The sequence below is a fragment of the Diabrotica virgifera genome, chromosome 1 (assembly GCF_917563875.1).
Source record: "Diabrotica virgifera virgifera chromosome 1, PGI_DIABVI_V3a".
Lineage (NCBI taxonomy): Eukaryota > Metazoa > Arthropoda > Insecta > Coleoptera > Chrysomelidae > Diabrotica > Diabrotica virgifera.
The window spans coordinates 28,220,385-28,240,815 of NC_065443.1; positions in this window are offsets into that span (position 1 = coordinate 28,220,385).

A 20,431-nucleotide genomic window follows, 5' to 3' on the forward strand; every position below is an offset into this window, starting at 1 on the left:
CGGTTTTTGTATTACATTTTTGTTATCTTTCTTAATTTTCACAAAAAGAAATAGTGTATTTCATTTCTAAAGTAAAATAATTTATTACATTTTAAAGATTACATCCTATGCCTTAAAAAAGCACTTACAAAACTTTAATAGATCTGTTCAAACTTGAGTAATACCGCCTTTAAGTGGTGGTAATTCTATAAAACTACGAGGATTTCAAAAACTACTTTTTTGAGGCTTCATATCAATTGAATTAAATTTTTGAGATATTTTTTTTAATGAAACATCATTTAGCAAGATGCTTGAAAGGTAAGTTGTGCAAAATTATTGAGAGTTTTGTAAGAAAAATTGTATTAGTTACACATGTTTATATCATTTTTAAACATAATTCATGTTAGGCTCACTTTCCGCCCACACCGTACTTATACCCATACATTTTATTTCTTTTTATTATAACCATAAGACAACTTAATTATTGTTTCATGTTCAATTTGTAAAATTTCATTTGATCCATTAGTTAAAGAATTACATTCAAATAACTCAACCGCACACTTCGCCGTACGCTAGTTTACAGTGCGCTAATGTTTGTGAGAAGGGTGACTTTAGCGTTATAAATAAAAAATTATAGAATACACACATTTAATTTTAGAAAATTCTGTATATAAGGTTTTATTTGTAAAATTTTCTGAATTTTTCAATGAAGAAGTCAGTTTTTTTCTAAAATGTATATTTTCGGAGTTATTTAAAAAACATCTAATTTCGTAGTTCATTTGTTTAATAAAAAATAAAGCACCCACTTCTCGAGTAGAATTTTTTGATATGTTGTTTATTAAACATTTCTTAATGAACTTACAAAAATTTCTATCTTGTTTGATTTTTTCCGAAGTGAAAATTTATATGCACTCACCTATAAATTAAATGTTTAAACTGACATCCGCCTGCCTCTTAGTTTAGTAGTAATTAGAACAATGATGACAATCTTCTTGAATATTGTGGATCATTTTTTCTTAACTCGGCATTGGTCGCTATATGTATGAGATTTTCTCTCACGGTTTCAGAATATTGCAAACAACTTTTTTCTTGGTAAATTACACATGCTGTAGTTCCTTCTAGTCTCCTAATTATCCACCCTCGACAATTGAATAGACTCGTCTGCTCAGATGGTGGTTCAATTGACGTATTATTACCCGATTGTAAAGTCAGTGCGCTTCACGTGAGATATTCTCTCATCGCGCGACCATCATGTACAAAGCATTATTTTATTTTTTATTCGCAATATGATTCTAAAATGGTAAATTTTAGAACTTGGCCTGTTATAGGAAGCACAAGAGAAGAATAAAGGTACTATGTAGTACAGATTTAAAATTTATATTGAAATATTAAAATTAATACTATTTCTACATTTTTATTAAAAAATGAACCCACGCATCAACAGTTACATTGTATATAAACCTAATAATTATAAAATATATAGAATATAAAATATATAAAAAAATATGAAAAAATATTTTTAAGAAACGCTTTTCTTTAGTTACGAGTGACTAAAATTAAACATATAAAAAATCAACTAAAAAGCAAAAAATAAAAAAATTGAAAAAATCTAACGCATTCGTTAAAGAAAAGCGTGGCGCGTCTTCATCGAATGAACGGTTTTCGCACCACGCTTTTCTTTATCGAATGTGTTAGATTTTTTCAATTTTTTTTATTTATTTGCTTTTTAGTTGATTTTTGATATGTTTAATTTTAGTCACTCGTAACTAAAGAAAAGCGTTTCCTAAAAATATTTTTCTCATATTTTTTTTTACTTTTTAGTCTTACACTTTTCAAACATTAAAATATATTGTCATGTTTATTTAACTATGTATAAAACATATGATGTACAAACATGAAAAGTTGTCGGAATCGGCGAAAAATTTGAAACCTTATTGTTTATTTATGAAGCATAACGTAAACAATTAACGTAAAAAGTGAAATTATGTATAGTTCATATCATTAGCTACAATCCGTAAAAGTTTCAAGTTTCTACTTTGTAAAAAACAAGAGAATTTAAGCATTTTCCATTAAAATCGTTTTTTTTTTATTTAAACAGTAGGGAACTTGCATAAAATTTTAAATTCGAAAAAAAAAATGTTATAAATCACAACAGAACATAATTTAGAACCTGTATCAAAGATAAAAAAGTTTTGTTTGTCTTTCGTTTGGCCCCTAAATACGACTAAAAATTCAACTTATACCAGCCACCCCAAAACGCGTCGTGACGTCACGCCGTTGTATGTTTACATTCTACACCATTTGTATATATAATTTTAAATTAGACATTATAAACGTCAGTAAAAAATACAGTTATGTGACGTTAAAAGTGTTTTTGATCGTTTGAACTATTCATAGAAAATTTGTACTTTTACAAAATGGTTTTATTTTCAATAGTAAACCTTCTTTCCTTTCCTTCAAAAACTGTATCAAACTCCAATCTCAACAAACGTGTATATATTATTACAACGACATACGATAAATGTTCATTAGAATATACATATTTTTCCTTTATTCCTCGACGACGAGCTGGCCAAATACCCAAGTAGGTGGAGGCCAATAAACTAAAGAAGAAGAAGAAGAATATACCTAAATATAACGCTGTGTCTGGGTACACGCTAACGTGTACCCAAATAAAAAATTTAGAGTGTCAGAGTGATGGAATTTGTTTAATCGCGTTGTGTTTACACTTTAATTTTAATATTGATTAGTAAAGAGATTTCTTTTTTTTTATTTGTTTAGTGTTTGTTTTTAAATTAGCTATGCAGTGTGGACAATTATTTAGTTGCTTTAATGAGTTTAACAACATTTTAAAACAGCATGAAAAAGTTAAGAGACTATAAATTAATTACCATCCAAAATTAAAATAAAAGGAAGACCTAAAGCTTTCACAATAATAATTAACTTGTTCTGAAGCTATTTCCTTGTGGCATTTTTGTAATCAACTATTCTAAATGGGAACTAAGCCACAATTTAACTAAAAAAATGATTTTATTACCGTTTTGACGTCTAAATCGGAAGTCGTTGTCAAAATACAAAATATTATTAAATTAAACTAAAAATGTTGTTGCTTAGTAAAAAATTTTTTCTAATAATTTATTTAATCTGACTAATTTTTGTATTTTGACAATGACATCCAATTTGGACGTCGAAACGTTAATAAAATAATTTTTTTAGTTAAAATGTGGCTTATTTCCCATTTAGAATAGTTGATTATAATAATTAACTTACGTATAAAAATTATTTTAACAGTATTTTGTACGTTTCATGTCAACTAAATACATATATTTATTTTGCTAACCTAAATATACACTGTGTACACTTTTATATATACATTGATTTATTACAATTAAGTTTGAAACATCTGAATAGTTCTGCTTCCCTTACCTTAACAAATATTTTTCTATCAAACAAACACTTAATATATCAAACTAGCATGTACCCAAATATACAGTCATTGCACACGCTAAATAATGACGTCACTGACTTGATGAAGTTTAATTCGCCTGTACCTAACTTCTTTATTTGCGTGCACGTTAGCGTGTTCCTAGACACAGCGAAATATAACCATCTTCTTAGCCTTCTATCGTCCACGTTTGGACATAGGCCTCTCCCAACTCCTTCCATCGGTCTCTATCCTGAGCAACATATTTCCAATTCGTTCCGGCTACTCTTTTAATATCATCAACCCATCTCATCTGTGGTCTTCCTCTCGGTCGTTTACTTTGGTAAGGTCTCCAATGTTGTATCGTGGCATTCCAACGTTGGTCTTTTTGTTTAACAGTGTGGCCTGCAAAGCTCCATTTAAGTTTGGCAACTTTTGTTGTTATGTCCTCGACTTTTGTTTTTGATCTTACCCAGTCGCTCCTCTTTTTATCTGACAGTCGTATACCTAACATTGCTCTTTCCATAGCTCTTTCTGTTGTAGCTAGTTTATTCATATTTGCCTTGGTTAGGGTCCAGGTTTGACACCCATATGTCATGATAGGAAGGATGCACTGGTTGAACACTTTGGTCCTCAAATATTGATGTATTTTGCGGTTCTTAAGTATCCAACCAAGTTTTCCAAATCCTGCCCATGCTAGTCTTGCTCTCCTATTAATTTCCGCACTTTGGTTTTCTTTGTCAAGTTTCAGGATTTGGCCTAGGTAGATATATTCCTGGACTTTTTCTATCTCACTGCCATTTATAGTTATGCGTCTGGGGTCATCTGTGTTTGTCATTATTTTTGTTTTCTTCATGTTCATTTTTAGACCGACGTATTGGGAGCTGCCTGCGAGTTCCTCTATCATAATTTGCAGTTCCTCGAATGAGCTCGCTATAATCACAATGTCGTCAGCGAATCTGAGGTGATTTAGCTTCTTGCCATTAACGTTAATGCCATAGGTTGACCAATTTGTCGTTTTGAAGACGTCTTCTAGTGCTAGGTTGAAAAGCTTTGGCGATATTACGTCTCCTTGTCTCACGCCTCTCTTAATAGGGATGGGATTTGTATTTTCGTCTAGTTGTACTATCATAGTTGCATTTTCATATATATTATGTATTAGTTGCCTATATCTGGAATCTATTCTACAATTATTAATAGCTTGTTCTATGGCCCACATCTCGATACTATCAAACGCCTTTTCATAGTCTACGAAGGCAAGAAATACGGGTAGTTGGTATTCATTTGCCTTCTCTATCAATGTTCTCATTGTCAGCAGATGGTCTGATGTACTATATCCTTTGCGGAAGCCAGCCTGTTCCACTGGTTGGTAATTGTCCATTTTGTAGGTCAACCGGTTGTTAATAATTCTCATGAATAGTTTGTATACTTGACTGAGCAACGATATCGGTCTGTAATTCTGTAGGTCACATTTGTCCCCTTTTTTGTGTAAAAGTATTACTAGACTTTCGTTCCAGTCTTTAGGGATCTTGCTATTATGGAGACATTTATTAAATAGCTCTGTTAGTATAGGGATTGTTACTGTCTTGCTTGTTTTCAAGAGCTCGGCAATTATACCGTCCTGTCCTGGAGCTTTATTATTTTTTAGTTCTTTTAAAGCTCTTTCTATTTCGAATCCCTTTATATTTGGTAGTACTTCTGATCCCACGTTTTTTATTTTTCTTTTGACGTTCTCCTTTGTTGATTCATTAGGCTGGCTTTGCGAGCTGTACAAGCTTTTGTAGAAGTCTTCGACTATTTTTGTTATTTTATATTTGTCCTTCTCTTCCTTACTATTGGCGTCTTTAATTTTAATGATTTTTTGAACACCCAATGCGGGTCTTAGACATTTTAAGCCTCTGTTGTTTTCAATGACTCGCTCTATTAAGTTCTCGTTCCATTTTTGTAAGTCGCGTTTTAGTTCTTTTCTAATTGTTTTATTAAGTTCTATGTATTCTTGAGTATGGCGTTTGTTTTGCGTTAGTAGTTGTCGTCTTTCCGTCATCAGTTGTTTAGTTTCGTTGCTTATTTTGTCTTCTTTAGTACTTGTTTTCTTTGCGACCTGTAGTCCGGCTTCGAGAAGGTTCTTATTGATGTTTTTGTTAATTTCGTCAATTTCATCTTGATTATGTGAAGGATCATATTTGAACTTATCCGCTAAGACCTCTCGGAATTGCTCTTCATTTGTTTTTACTTTAAAGGCATCTATTCGCGTTGTTTTTTCAAAATATTCTTTTCCTCTCTTCTTTCATGTTAATATTTATTTTTGCTCTAACTATACGATGGTCACTACCCGTTGTTACGTTGTTTATTGTTGTTACGTCTTCGAATATTCTTTTGTTGTTTGAGAGAAAATAGTCTATTTCATTTTTGGTGGTTCCGTTAGGTGCAACCCATGTCCACTTTCTGTTAGGTTTCTTTTTGTAGAAGGTATTCATAATATACATGTTTTCTTGTTCCAGAAATTCCATAAGTTTTTCTCCCCTTGTGTTTCTTGTGCCGAATCCAAAATTTCCAATCTTGCTTTCAGAGTCTTCAATCTTACTTCCAATTTTGGCGTTAAAATCTCCCATTATTATTATTTTGGATTCTCTGTTGGTGTCTATAGCTTTTTTAAGATCTTCGTAAAAAGTATTTATTTCTTCATCAGTTGCCTTTTCAGTTGGAGCATAAACTTGCACAATCTTTAATTTGGTTTTTGGATTTAGTTTTAAAATCATGTATGTAACCCTGTCTGAGATGCTGTCAATTATTTGAATTTGTGATTTTCTCTTCTTGTTGATTAAGAAACCTACTCCACCGTATGTATAGTCTTCACTGCCTTTATAATAGAGCCTGTTGCCTGAATGTAAGTCCACATACCCTTCACCTCTTCTTTTAACTTCTGATAGTCCCATTATATCCCAATTCATATTCCCTAATTCCTCTTCTAGTTCGTAGAGTTTTTCGTCTTTTGCCATGGAACGGATGTTGTAAGTTGCTATATGGAGTTGTTTGTTGTTCTTCTTTTTCAATGTCGACTTGCCTCCCCCAGAATCCTCGAGGCAGACCGTTATTTCGGTGTGGGACTGTGGAATAAACTTCCTACCCACCTGGGGTATCTTCCGTATATCTGTTGAAACCGACATTTTTGATTTGTGGAGGTTTTGGCCATAACCCACCACGCTGGCCAGACGGGTTGGTGGGTGGGAGGGGATATTATGGAAGGAATTTGGGGTTTGGATAGGATAATACGGAGGTTGGGGCCTGGTTACCTCTAAATAGGAAATGGAGGAAAAAACCAGGAGCTCGCGTGGGCAGGGGTGCTAAATCCCTGAAGTAAGTCTGCTCTCTATCGGGATCATAGAGGGGTACCTACCCGCTACCACGAATATAACCATAATAATGTCAAAATGATTTATTTCGAATGTCACTTATAAATGTTTAAATTGTAAAAATTATAGTAAAAATGGAAAAAACACCTTCAAAAAGTCATGACAATTATCATAGAAAACGAAGTACGCCCGAAGAATCCCATCAGAAATTTTTCGGAATCCTTTCTTGAATTTTATAAGAGTTTCGAAGGTCCCATAAACAAAATTTAACAGTAAATGAATTAGTGAGAAGAGGAGCCCAAATTTGAAGACAGATGAGCGAAAATATTTGATTCCTTTTTGTAAACTTTAAGCTAAATTAGTGTAGTTTAATATAATCAAAATTTAACCCTCACGCACAAGTTGTAGTCCTTGTGACAAACAACTTCAGTGAGAAACTGGGTTTATTTATAATGTTATTATTTGCTACAAATAAACTCTATTATTATTATTATAATAATCAATGTAAAACTATGTGACGTCACGGGTCGTTTGAACTATTTTATACCGGAGAAGACTTTAAATATGTATTTCTAAGTTATTACGAGTTTTTGAAGCGTGAAATTTTGAAAATCTCATTTTTAAACAAAACTGAACATTATTATGTAATAAAAAAATGTGCAAGTTCCTTATTAATAAACATAAAAAATATTTTTTTATGAACATAAAATTTTTTTATTGACTATTCGTGTATTGTTCCCGCGTATGCATATGTCTGCAAATTTTCATTCATTTGCATTGAAGAAAAGTTAGTTCATTTTTTTTTTCGAATCTAGAGAAAACTAATAAGTATTTTTGAAAAATTTAAACGCACAATGAAAGATTACTTTATTTCCGAGGGCCGAAAGTCCCTGAAAACTTCTATAATGTTTATTTTAATAAGTTATACAGGGGTGAAAAACTAAGAGAAAATGCAGTGTGATTTTTAATTTTAAATATCTCATTCAAAAGAAACTTTTTATTTATTCTAAGGGACTTTCAGCTCTCGATAATAATTTAGTCTTTCATTCTGCGTTTAAATTTTTTAAAAACATTTATCAGTTTCTTCATGATTCGAAAAAAATGAACACCATGTCCGTGGTGATATTTACCAAACCAAACATTCGCTATCTTTGTCATACAACGCACTGAGTCAGAATATGATGACAAGACAATGACAGTTTTAACTATTTTAAATATTTGACATGGCACCGGGAATATTTTGAGTTGTTTGTTAAATAATATTGATAATGTATTAGATAAATAATTGATTTAAGAGGTGATCTTAATAAAAAGTTATTTATTGTTTGTTATTTATGGAAGGTCCAAGCAGAGAATACATCAGGATTATATTATGTGATCCAAGTATTTTGTTGTTAAACATGTTCAAAATAATTGTAAGCGTTCCATAGTAACAATAAATTACTAAAAAATCACTTTAACACTTATCCTCTTTTCTCGATTAAGTATTAGTTTTTGTTGTACATATAAATTATTACAATCACTGGATACATAGTTAGTGAAAAAATTATCACATCTATTAACTGAATTAATGATTTGCAATTATACAAATGACAGTTATCCAAGAACATTCAAAAGCCATTTCTTTAAAGTTAATGATGACATTGTCAAGTAGAATGACATTCTAGTAATGTTTACATATCCATACCATTGTCAATTTTACTACACATAATTTGCTGTGTAAAGAGAGAAAAAGTGGGGATAGCCGTAAAATATTTGCGAATTATGTACCCATGGCCTTAATGTGTATTATCTACAAAAGATTCATACTTGTTATGATTCAGTTATCAAAAATATAAGACAGAAGACAGTCACTAGTATAGTAATTTTGCTATTATGTATTTATTAATCCGAAAATAAACAGAACGAAGAGGTACAAACATAAGCAGAAATAATGGTTATTTATTTTTAACTTATTATTACTTTATTACTTTACTAATTTATTAATTTTTCATACTTTACTAAAAGTAAATTTTTCGTGCTCTGGTCTCATAAGTACTTAAGAATTTACTAATACAAATAAATGAACAAATTTCCTCCTACATTTTCCTAATATATCCAGAATGTTTCATAGTATAAAACACCGGCAGAATAACATACTCCGAAGGGAAACGTCTTCACACATTATTCCCTTTTATTTGGCGTTATAAAAAAGTTATACAGCTGCGGTAAAACATAACTGCCCTAGGCATGTGTACCTTCACCCGGATCTGCTTTTTACAGTGAACACCGCTTTGTACCCTCAGCACAAATTTTCGTTTCGTTAGTCCATTTTTTATTATGTCTAAGGCCTAGGGGGATAAATTTCAGAAGAACATTGTTCACGATAGAGACTAATACGCCGCAGGATTTGTTTTCCGAAGCTCAGTTACTCTGCTTTTGTTATATTATGTATCTAAGTAGGATATATAGCAGAGATTTTAAATGTGTGGTTCTCATACAGAAAATAGATAAAAAATAGATAATGATTTTTAGAATTTTAATTATTCACCAAAAGTGCTTGTTTACTTTTTTATTAAGGGGATGGGTACGTAGTTTCTGCTCCAATGCTATTCAAATCGGATTAATTTTTTTCGAATTCTGAGAAAACTAATAAGTATTTTTGAAAAATTTAAACGCAGAATGAAAGACTACGTTATTAGCGAGGGACGAAAGTCCCTGAGAACTTCTATAATGTTTATTTTAATGAGTTACAGGGGTGAAAAATTAAGAGAAAATTTAGTGTGATTTATCAGGTATTAATTTATCAGGTAAAATTATCAGGTATAATATCACAAGAGAGTGAGAATAAATTGAAAATAATGCGACAGTTTCTCGAAAATTTGTTGTCTGGCAATAGACACGAGAGCCCGCAGGGTTGAGTGGCTATTTCCCAATGACAACAAATTTGAGTAAAAATGAAGCATTATTTTCTTATTTATTCTTACTCTCGTGTGATATTCGTAACATTATTTATTAATACGTATATTATGGATATTGTCTTAAATGTGACATTTGTCAAAACTAGGAAACTGGTTGCCATTAAACAGAAACAATCTACTTAAAAAAATTCTATCGGTAATTTTCTACAGTAAATAATTCTCAGTATAATTTTAATCTGATTGGACAAAATTAAACACGTGATAAAATATCTTACTATACGATTGGAAGTTAAAATCATCAAAAAATAATCAATTTAATTTAGATTTATGTAGCTTTCTATTGGCCAGAATCTCCTATGAATGAAATAATCATATTAATTAACTGAATTAATAATTAAGGCAATTAATTATACAAGTAACGGTTATCCGAGACCATTCAAAAGCCATCTTTAAAGTTATCGATGACATTGTCAAAGTTTACATATTTATCTATACCAGTGAGAATTTTACTATACGTAATTTGCCGTGTAAAGACAGAAAAAGTAGGGATAGCCGTAAAATATTTTCAAATTATGTACCGATGGCCTTAAAGATTTTATTAACTTCATTTTAACGGTTATGAAAGTACGTGGTGGTCCGATAAGTACTTAGTCTGACCGTCCGATGACGCTATTATCGCAAATGAAATCTACTATTGTGTAATATGCTTCTTTTCATGAGCATTTTTCAGTGCGTCACAAATGATAGAAAAAAAGGTAAGTCCGTGATAATATACATTTTAGTGATATGACATTTTAGTTAAATCTGACAGTTGTTAAATTTTATTTGCAATTTGGCATAAAAACAAATCAATTGTCTGTATTGCATTTATAAAATGGTATTTTCTTTGATTTGTATAGTCTTTTAAATTGTTCAGATTATATTCGTAGATATATTATATTTATAATTCACAAATTATTTTATTTTCGATTATAGCGCCATCTATTGACAACTAGAATAAATGTTATAAATGTCACCGACGAAATGTAATCACCGAGGTGCGTTTTTTCTGTCACATACAATTTAATGCGTTGGAAAGGAATCGAAAAGCTGTGACGCACTGAAAGATCCTCGTGAGAAAAAGCATACATTCTGGTAGACGACCTATCGGGACCGTGCAAGTTCGGCAAAGCGACACCTATTTCTACGCTCTGCAACTTTATTCGCACTTTTAATTATATTGGCCAATTATATTAGTCCTGGTTACTGGATAATTGTCAAGGCCATAGTCCAAAAAAATAATAAGAAGAAAAAATAAGATTCAGGTTATGTTATTAAAACGTAAACAAATGTATGTAGTAAATAAAACTAGTTATTAAAATGCAGTACTGCAAGCAAAATACAATTAATTAAATTTACCTTTATATAATAATTGCATATCATATTAATATTGTGGAGCAACATATAATTTTTCTTCTTCAATGACAGTAGATATGAAATGTACGTCAATTTGACAATTTCAATTGACAATATGAATTATTTAAGAAAGTTGCAATATTTCTCCGCTATTCGCCCACGATCGTTTCTCAATTCCCTTCCAAGTACTTGCACACCGCGAATATCAAAATTTCAGCCAAATCGGGCTTATAGTTTTTTTGATCACGTATAGCAGCAAACGTGTTGGGAGATTTTAGAAAAATGAAAAAAGAGCAATATTGATTGACGATTCTTGCTTTTTCTTCGATGGAGACCGTCAAAAATTTGTTTAACTAGTTTCAACGTGGTAGCACGTCGTCTTTTGTTAAGTCACGCCAGTTTACGTGACGCTCATGTGTCCCGAAAAAGGCTACCATGAAGGATAACGTGAAAAGTCCAAATCTCATATTAGTAAATCTCTGACTGAAGGTAAGCGAGATAAAAGGCTGCGTTAGACATATCCTGGGTGACACGTTTGCTCACTCAGGACAAGTTCAACCGTGAAACCAATTTATAGCAGTGTTTGAGGTTGTTTAAGCCTAAATCCGAAGAAGTTTCTATGATGTTTCATAACCGTCACTGAAACATGGATCCACTGTAATACATCACAGTCCAAGGAATAGTCGAAATAATGGGCCTCAGCCCGCGAACGTGCTTCGAAGGAGACAAAGACTGTTCTATCGCCCGGAAAGGTGATTGCCACCGTTTTCTCCGATTTACAAAGTGACCTACATCGTCCATTATTAAAAAGTTCTATAGCTTCACGTAAGTTTTATACATCTAATCGGAAATTATCACAATTTCGATTTTATCTTCAGTACTGCTGGCTTATTCCTGGAATTTCTACTTTTTAATAATGGACGATGTAGGTCACTTTGTAAATCGGAGAAAACGGTGGCAATCACCTTTCCGGTTGATAGAAAGTTTTCGCCTCCTAGGAAGCACGTTCGCGGGCTGAGGCCCATTATTTTGACTATTCCTTGGACTGTGATGTATTACAGTGGATCCATGTTTCAGTGATGGTTATGAAACAACGTACAAACTTCTTCGGATTTACGCTTAGACAACCTCAAACATTGCTATGAAGTGGTTTCACGGTTGAGCTTGTCCTGAGTGAGCAAACGTGTCACCAAGGATATGACTTACGCAGTCTTTTATCTCGCTTTTTTTCAGTCAGCGATTTACCAATACGAGATTTGGACTTTTCACGTTATCCAGTATGGTAGCCCTTTTCGGGCCACATGAGCGTCGCATTAACGGGCGTGACTTATCGAAAGACGACATTCTAAATTTTATAATATTTTCTACCAAATTTCCTTACATTTAACTGTTTTGAATGCCGCTGAATAATTACAATTACATTTTCATTGTTTTTGTAAAGATGTATCTTGAACAAAGTTTTATAATAACAATTTTCGATATCATGAAAAATAAGGGTACTTTATAGTCTAAGATCCGAATAGGAGGTCGAAATGTACCTATCTGCTTGCCTGATGAAACATTTTTTTTTTATTAAATTTCATGCATAGACAAACACGACCAGCATGGGTTACCTATCAAAATCGTGTCATAGCTATCCTTAAGGGTTTAAATAAACATTTCAAGCACATTTTTGTGAATTTTTTTTGAAAGTATGATAAAATTATTTTATTTTTAAATTAAATAAACGTATTTGCTATAATTCGAAGAATACTAAAAAAAACTCTAGGAAAAATATTGAAAAATCAGCGAACGGTGGCAAATTTTTAAAGACACCTCGAATAAAAAAATGGATTTTGCGGTGGACATCCCAACTTATCATTGGATCATGGTAAATAAAAAATTCAAAAAGATTTTATTAGCTTTTATATTTATCGAGATAACTCTGTCGAGATTTTTTAGTTATAGCGATTTTTAACTTTTTGGTATCACGAAATTTTTTGCACAAAATAGGGCGAAAATCATCATAGTTATTATCGTTAAATAAAAAATAAGCATAACACAAAAAATATCTCGACAGAATTACCTCAAGGAAAGTGTAAATGAAAGATATACAAAATTTCAGTTGGGTCGGTCAAGTACCTAGTTTTTGAGTTACAATATCTACAACCTTTTAAAAAAGCAGTTTTGAGGAAAAAGCGTTTAAAGTATTGTCAACTTTTATTTTCAATTTATTTTTTGTCTGTCAAAATGATGCACACCGGAATATCTTTTTGAATCGCGAAGTACCTAATTTACAAAAGAAAATGAGAAGATAGGGATATTTAACATTATCTCCCTACCTGCGACTCGCTTTGCAGCATCTTCGCGTCAGCGCGTTTGAACCTAGTGAGAAACGATCAACAACTGTTCTCATTTTCTTTTGTAAATTACCCCACGATTCAAAAACGTATTCCGGTGTGCATCACTTTACGATTTGATAAACACAAAAATTGAAAATAAAAGTTGACAGTACTTTAAAAGCGTTTTTCTCAAAACTGCTTTTTTCAAAGCATGTAGACATTGTAACTCAAAAACTACTTGACCAACTCACCTGGAATTTTGTATATATTTCCTTTAGACATTGAGGTAACAGTGCCGAAATAATTTTTTGTTTTATGCTTATATTTTGTTTAACAATAATAAATATGTAGATTTTCACCCTTTTTCTGTAAACAATTTTCGTTGTTTTGACTTCTGAGTGACACTAAAAAGTCATAGATCATTAAGACTAAAAGAAACTTGACAGCGTTACCTCGAGAAACTCATAAGCTAATGAAATCTTTTTGAATTTTTTGTCTACCATGATCCAATAATAAATTCTGATGTGTACCGCAAAATTCATTGTTTTTTTTTGGGGTGTTTTTGAAAATTTGCCACCGGGGGCTTATTTTTCAATATCTTTTCTTAATTTTCTTTTTTAAATATTCTTTGAATTACACTTAATACGCTTATTTAATTTAAAAAATAAAATTATTCTCTCATACTCAAAAAAAAGTTCACAAAATTATGCTTAAAATGTTAATTTCAACCCCTACGGCCCCCCTTAAGGATAGTTATGACACGATTTTTATAGGCAGCCCACGCTGGTCGTGTTTGTCTATGTATGAAATTTAATAAAAAAATGTTTCATCCGCCAAAGCAGATGGGTACATTTCGACCTCCTATTCGGATCCCGTACTATTCGTCTTACATATATAATATAGTCTTTTTCAATTATTGGAACATATTTTTCGTTAGGTTAGCCTTGGAAACAATAATTGTAATGAATGAAAGAAGTGAAAGAAGTATATTAAAGTGTGTAAATGTATTTTAAATTTCCTTAGCTAAGCGCTTTCGACATAAAAGTCATCTTCAGAGCTAATGGTCAATATATAAAAAGTACCGGCTACTTAGGATTGTATTTGCTTGCATCGCATTAAGAAATTTGGAAGTCTGGTCAACTGTACAACTCCGGCTGAAGAAAGTTATGTTTAAATTTTAATTTTTCTTTAGTAAAACAATAAGAACAACCACTGAGACGATACATACATATAAAATTGGGTCATGGTACAGGTTTTACCCAACCATTTTTGAGTGATAAGAGCTGGCGACTGACTCGACTGGCGAGTCAGTCGCCAGCTCTTATCACTCAAAAATGGTTGGGTAAAACCTGTACCATGACAAAATTTTATATGTTTGTATCGTCTCGTTGGTTGTTCTTATTGTTTTACTAAAAAAAAATTAAAATTTAAACATAACTTTCATCAGCCGGAGTTGTACAGTTGACCAGACTTCCAAATTTCTTAATGCGATGCAAGCAAATACAATCCTAAGTAGCCGGTACTTTTTATATATTGACCATTAGCTCTGAAGATGACTTTTATGTCGAAAGCGCTTAGCTAAGGAAATTTAAAATACATTTACACACTTTAATATACTTCTTTCACTTCTTTCATTCATTTCAAGTGTGTACAAAACCTATCAGTCTTTCAAACCCATCAGTCTTTCAACTCAATAATTGTAATCACTCAACTGATGTTTTAAAATGTTAGTTATGGTAGGGGAGCAAAGTATGCTAAATGTGCAGTCACTCGAGCGTTATGGGGACCTATTGGGTTGTGAAGAGTAGGTCCTAAAACCCAGAGCCGTGCGGTACATTTTTTCAATATGATGCAAGTCTTCGAAATGCCGCCCCTTAAATATTAGTGAAACTTAATTTTTATCTTTATTAAAAGAAACTACACAAAATGAACGAAAACTTTTAGGCCTGGATCTCGCGTACTAAAAAAAGTTGATTAAAGGTGTCTAGTAGGACAATCTTTGATGTACGGGAACAGGGAACAGGGGAAGTTTTAATTGTGGAACAGGTTAAAAACTTGTAACGTCAGACTACGAAAACGTCCCATGTATTTTGTCGGACAGAACTTCCAATTGATTTGTTACCCCTTCATTAAACTCTCACGAAAAAATCAGACTGCTTTTTATCACCTGTCATAATTCCTGTCATTTGACATGTTTTACGTGTCGGACTTATTAAAAGGCCCAGTTGGTGATAAATACCAGTCTGATTTTTGCATGAGAGTTTAATGCAAGGGTAACAAATAAATTGGAAGTTCTGTCCGACAAAATACATGGGACGTTTTCGTAGTCTGACGTTCCAAATCTTTAACCTGTTCCACAATTAAAACTTCCCCTATTTCACTGTTCTTAAACATCAGTTTGTCCGCCGTGACACCATTAAGGTATTAACTTGTCAGCTTGCTATTAATCAACTTTTTTTTGGTACGCGGGATCCATGCCCATTTTATTTTAAAAACAAAACATACTTTACATTATGAAATATATATATGCATTAACACTACATTAAGAGTAGGTAGGCGCAAAATTTGCTTGCAATGCGTTTTAAATGTATTAATTTCTTTTTCGAATCCTGGGAAAACTAATTATTATTTTTGAAAAATTTAAATGCAAAATAAAAGATTACATTATTACCGAGGGCCGAAAGTCCCTGCAAATCTCTCTAATGTTTATTTGAATAAGTTAAAGGGTGAAAAAAAAGAGAAAATTGAGTATAATTTTTAATTTCACATATCTTTTCAAAAGAAACCTTTTGTTTATCCTAAGGGACTTTCGGCCCTCGGTAATAATGTTATCTTTCAATCTGCGTTTAAATTTTTAAAAAATATTTATTCGTTTTTTCAGGATTCGTAAAAAAATGGAAGTATTTAAAAAGCAATGCACGCAAATTTTGCGCCTATGCTCTCAAGTAACATTTACAAAAATTATAATTTTACCCCTCTGACTTTAATTTTGGCAAACTCGTCAATCAGAATGGGTGTAGTCTAGTGGGGATTAGTGAGAACTCTATTGAAATAAGTGCTAAATTTTTTATTTTTGTTTGTCTTATGGAGCTTCGTTAATAGTTTTTAATTTTGAAAAACTTCTTTCCCCACTAGCTACCGAGACAGGGAGTGTTAATAAAATTCTTATTTTACAACTACATTTAGGTATAAGGAAATTAGGTCATTTTGGTGCAAATAGTTCAAAACCTCTAAAGGTTTCATGGAGTATGGTATCAGTTGAAATAGATCACTAAATTCTTCTATTAGAAGATCATTATATCATCAGTTTTTTTTTCTTTTTCTATTGAAAGTATTGAATGAAGGTTCATACAATATTTTTCTAGTGTTTCATCATATATTTCCCTTAATTTAAAAATATATAAAAATTAAAAATTTTTATGAATTTCTGGAAGTGAAAATCGATCAATCAAAGAATTAACGGCAATGTCTAAAATATAGATGAACAAATTTATTTTTTTAGCTTCATCTGTTAAGAGCTCATCCACAGATTTTTCCTGGTCAAATAATCGTATATTACTTTATGAGGCGGAGAAGCATGACTTTTCTTGACGCGCCCGATATTACGCGCCGAACGAAGTGAGGCGCGTAATAGAGGGCAAGTCAAGAAAAGTCGCTTCTTTGCCGAATAAAGTATACTATTTTTTCTTCAAAAGTAGCAATTTTCAACCATAAATAGTACAATTCATACGCTATTTTTACTCGAAATTAACTGTGACAACTATCAAAGTCGTCTAGATGTTAGAAATTAAAATAATTAAGTCGTCGGAATGGTTGCTGAAAGTTGTGCTCGACCATCAGTATCATCAACAATTACCAATGCGTATCAAGAGTCGGGAACATTTTTGCACGGTTTCAATTTTGAAAATGCCTCATTAACTAATTGTACTTTTAATATTACTATAAATAAAAATGATGTTTAATTGTTGATAATGACATTTGTATTGTTGCTTTGTGACATGTTTCATATTGTTGCCATGACAACATTTTTCCCTCCGCCGTAAAGAAATGGGAAAAAAACTGCTGCCGGCGGAGACATCAAACTTTGACAGGATCAAGTTAGATAAGTAATGTCATCATTATTTGACGTTTGAAGAAAAAAGCTTTTTCTCCTGGCTGAATTTTATTTTCAACTGGAAATTCGGAACTTATATCAAAATTTTCTGTAATTTCATTAAAGTTTCATTTTGCTCATTGTCTGTAACTTTTCATTTTTTCTATAGTTTCTGACTACATCTTTACACAATCTGACAATTTTTTTTATTTTACTGATTATGCCGCCCCACTTGTGATGCCGCCTGATGCGACTGCCTCGCCGCATCATAGCACGGCACGGCCCTGCTAAAACCAAAAAAAGTTAAGTAAAGTTTTCCATTTTAGTGGGCGTTTGCCATTTTTTAATTTAATTTTTTATTTCCAACAACCTTTTTTCCGATTATAACGCCAACTATCCATAATTCGAAAAAATGTTTCGAATAAAAGTTACTTATTTTTGTGTAAGGAATCCAAATCTGCAATAAAAAATAAGGGCTCCTATTTAAGATTTTAAAGGAACCGCCCACCCCACCTCCGTGGGGGGTCGTGTTTGGTGTCATTCGATAGATTTTTCAAAAATATTGAATAAGTGTATTTTACAGTTTACGATCTGATGTTCATTTCGCAAAATATCGCGGGATTCGTATTTAAAATATTAAATTTGCCCCCCCCCCCCTCTCCGTGGGAAGTCATGTGTGGTATCATTCGATAGGTTTTTAAAAAATATTGAGCACATATTTTTTAGTTTTTCGATCAGTCATTCGTTTCGCGAAATATTCGCTTTTTTCTTGTGAAACTTTGGGACTGACCCATTTCCTTACGCCCGGCTCAAATCGTCAGATTTTTGAAATATACACTCTTTTGCATGTACTTAACTTACCATATCTTAATCTGACAATTTCTATTTTTTTTTAAGTATATATTTTTATTTTCGGGCCCCCCTTAACGAACTCCCCTGTGTTAAGAGCCAATATATGGTAGAGGTACATCTGCAGGGTACCAGGTTTCTCCCCATTTTATAATCTGACGCGCTCGAGTAACTGCAAAAATCCCCGCTTGGGCTCCCCTACCATTATGTTTGTACCCGTCACACTGATCAGTTTCTATCATTTGCATTTAACTGCTATTTTACTAAGTATAGTGGCTTCAAAAGGGCGTTTGCTATTAACAATGCGTCCAAATATAATCAGCCTGCAGTCATACCAATTTCAACCTTCTACGGTAACTGCGGGAAAGTTCATGTTTTTTCAACCAAGGAAGACTATGAAGTATAATGAAACTTTAAACAAGGTTAATCAAGCAATATGACCAAAACATCCAGAAAAATTAAACAAATTTTAATAGTTGAAAAAATGAAATACAATTTTCAGTGATCAATATAATACTATGCTGGCCTATAATGAGTTAAATCTTGTAGACCGTGTAATTATTAAGTATCTTATAATAAGATATCATCTAATAATATAGATATTATCTATAAAATGTCATCTAATATTTTTTTGTTTCACAATATTGAAATGCAGGAAAAAAAATAGTTTTTGTTTAAATGTTAATAAAAAATCATGATGCAGTAAAAAGTTTCAATAGACACGAGATTGGTACGCCTTTTTATTGACTTTTCCACTTCCCCTAAATATTCCAGTTCAAAAATAGCGACCAATGTTTAAATGCTTCTTTTCCTGGGGTATATCATATTGTTTGTTCTTGAAATACAGCCAGAAACTTCCCAAGCACACACTGAATCCAATTTAATAGTATGTAATTGTTTAATCATATCAGTTTAAACTTACACAATAACCTTCTGGAAATTTGGTTATTGTTAAAGGTGACTATGAAATATTAGCAGCAGCGTGGCGCGGCTAGGCTGATCCTTAACTGCTAGAGACACGGCTGTATATCATCAGCGAATTGTATGAGCTTAAATGATATACTGCCTCTGGAGACGGTTTATGAAATAAAATATATAGCATGGAAAATGCAATTGCACTCGACGTAAAAAAGTTTGTTTATTTTTCCCGAGGTTGTTTATCACGTACGTGTCGAGGAGCAGGTACAGCTGAGAAGAGCCCGTTGGTTTTTAAAATTGTATTTTAATATGATATTGATATAAAATCCCGCTTAGTGTGATTAACGTATAAAACTAGTTGATGCTAAATTATTACTAAATATAACCTAATATTAACTAAATATAACTTAATATTATATTAAGTTAATTATAAATAAATTGATATATTATAACAAAACAAAAGCAACTTTGACATTTAATAATGCTTTATTTAGGTGGCTCTACTCTAGTTACTAGGAAAAAAAAAGAAAATTGCTCCATGGGAAGCCGAGAAAATGCATTTTTTTAACATATACCGATTTTGAACTTCCATTTTCTCCAACCGAATTTTTGATTGGAATTTTGCTATTTTTGTCAATTTTCACTCGTAATATCGATAGTTTTTATTATAATATATTATGTGATGAGCATTTTAAAGATATGAAAATTGGTGTGGAGAAAGAGGACCGAAATAATAAGGTGATAATAAGGTTCGAAAATTATCATCCTATTCTGTATATCTTTGCCGTAAATGTCAGTCAACTTTAACTGGTTGTATCTCAGGAACCACTTACCACAAGTAAACGTTTTTTCTTTTAAAAGAACCGTCCGGCTGCTTTTTTTAAATACCGTTTTCATGATTTAATTTAATTTAACATTTCCTGAGATTTTCTATTTGATTATAAGCCAAAAAATTGTTTATAATTTTAAAATATTCCTGAGGCCGCTTAAATAGTCCAATTTCAATTCTGTAAAGTACATTAGATAGGTATAGTGTCTTTTTATACAAAAATCATAGTTATTCTTATGCGTCATAATTATTGTAGTTATTATAGCGACCTTAAATTTTTAATTAACTATTCAATTGTTGCTAAACTGTTCATTAAATTTCCATTGGTTTTTGGAATTATAATGTATTCCAAAAGATGTTTTAGGTTATC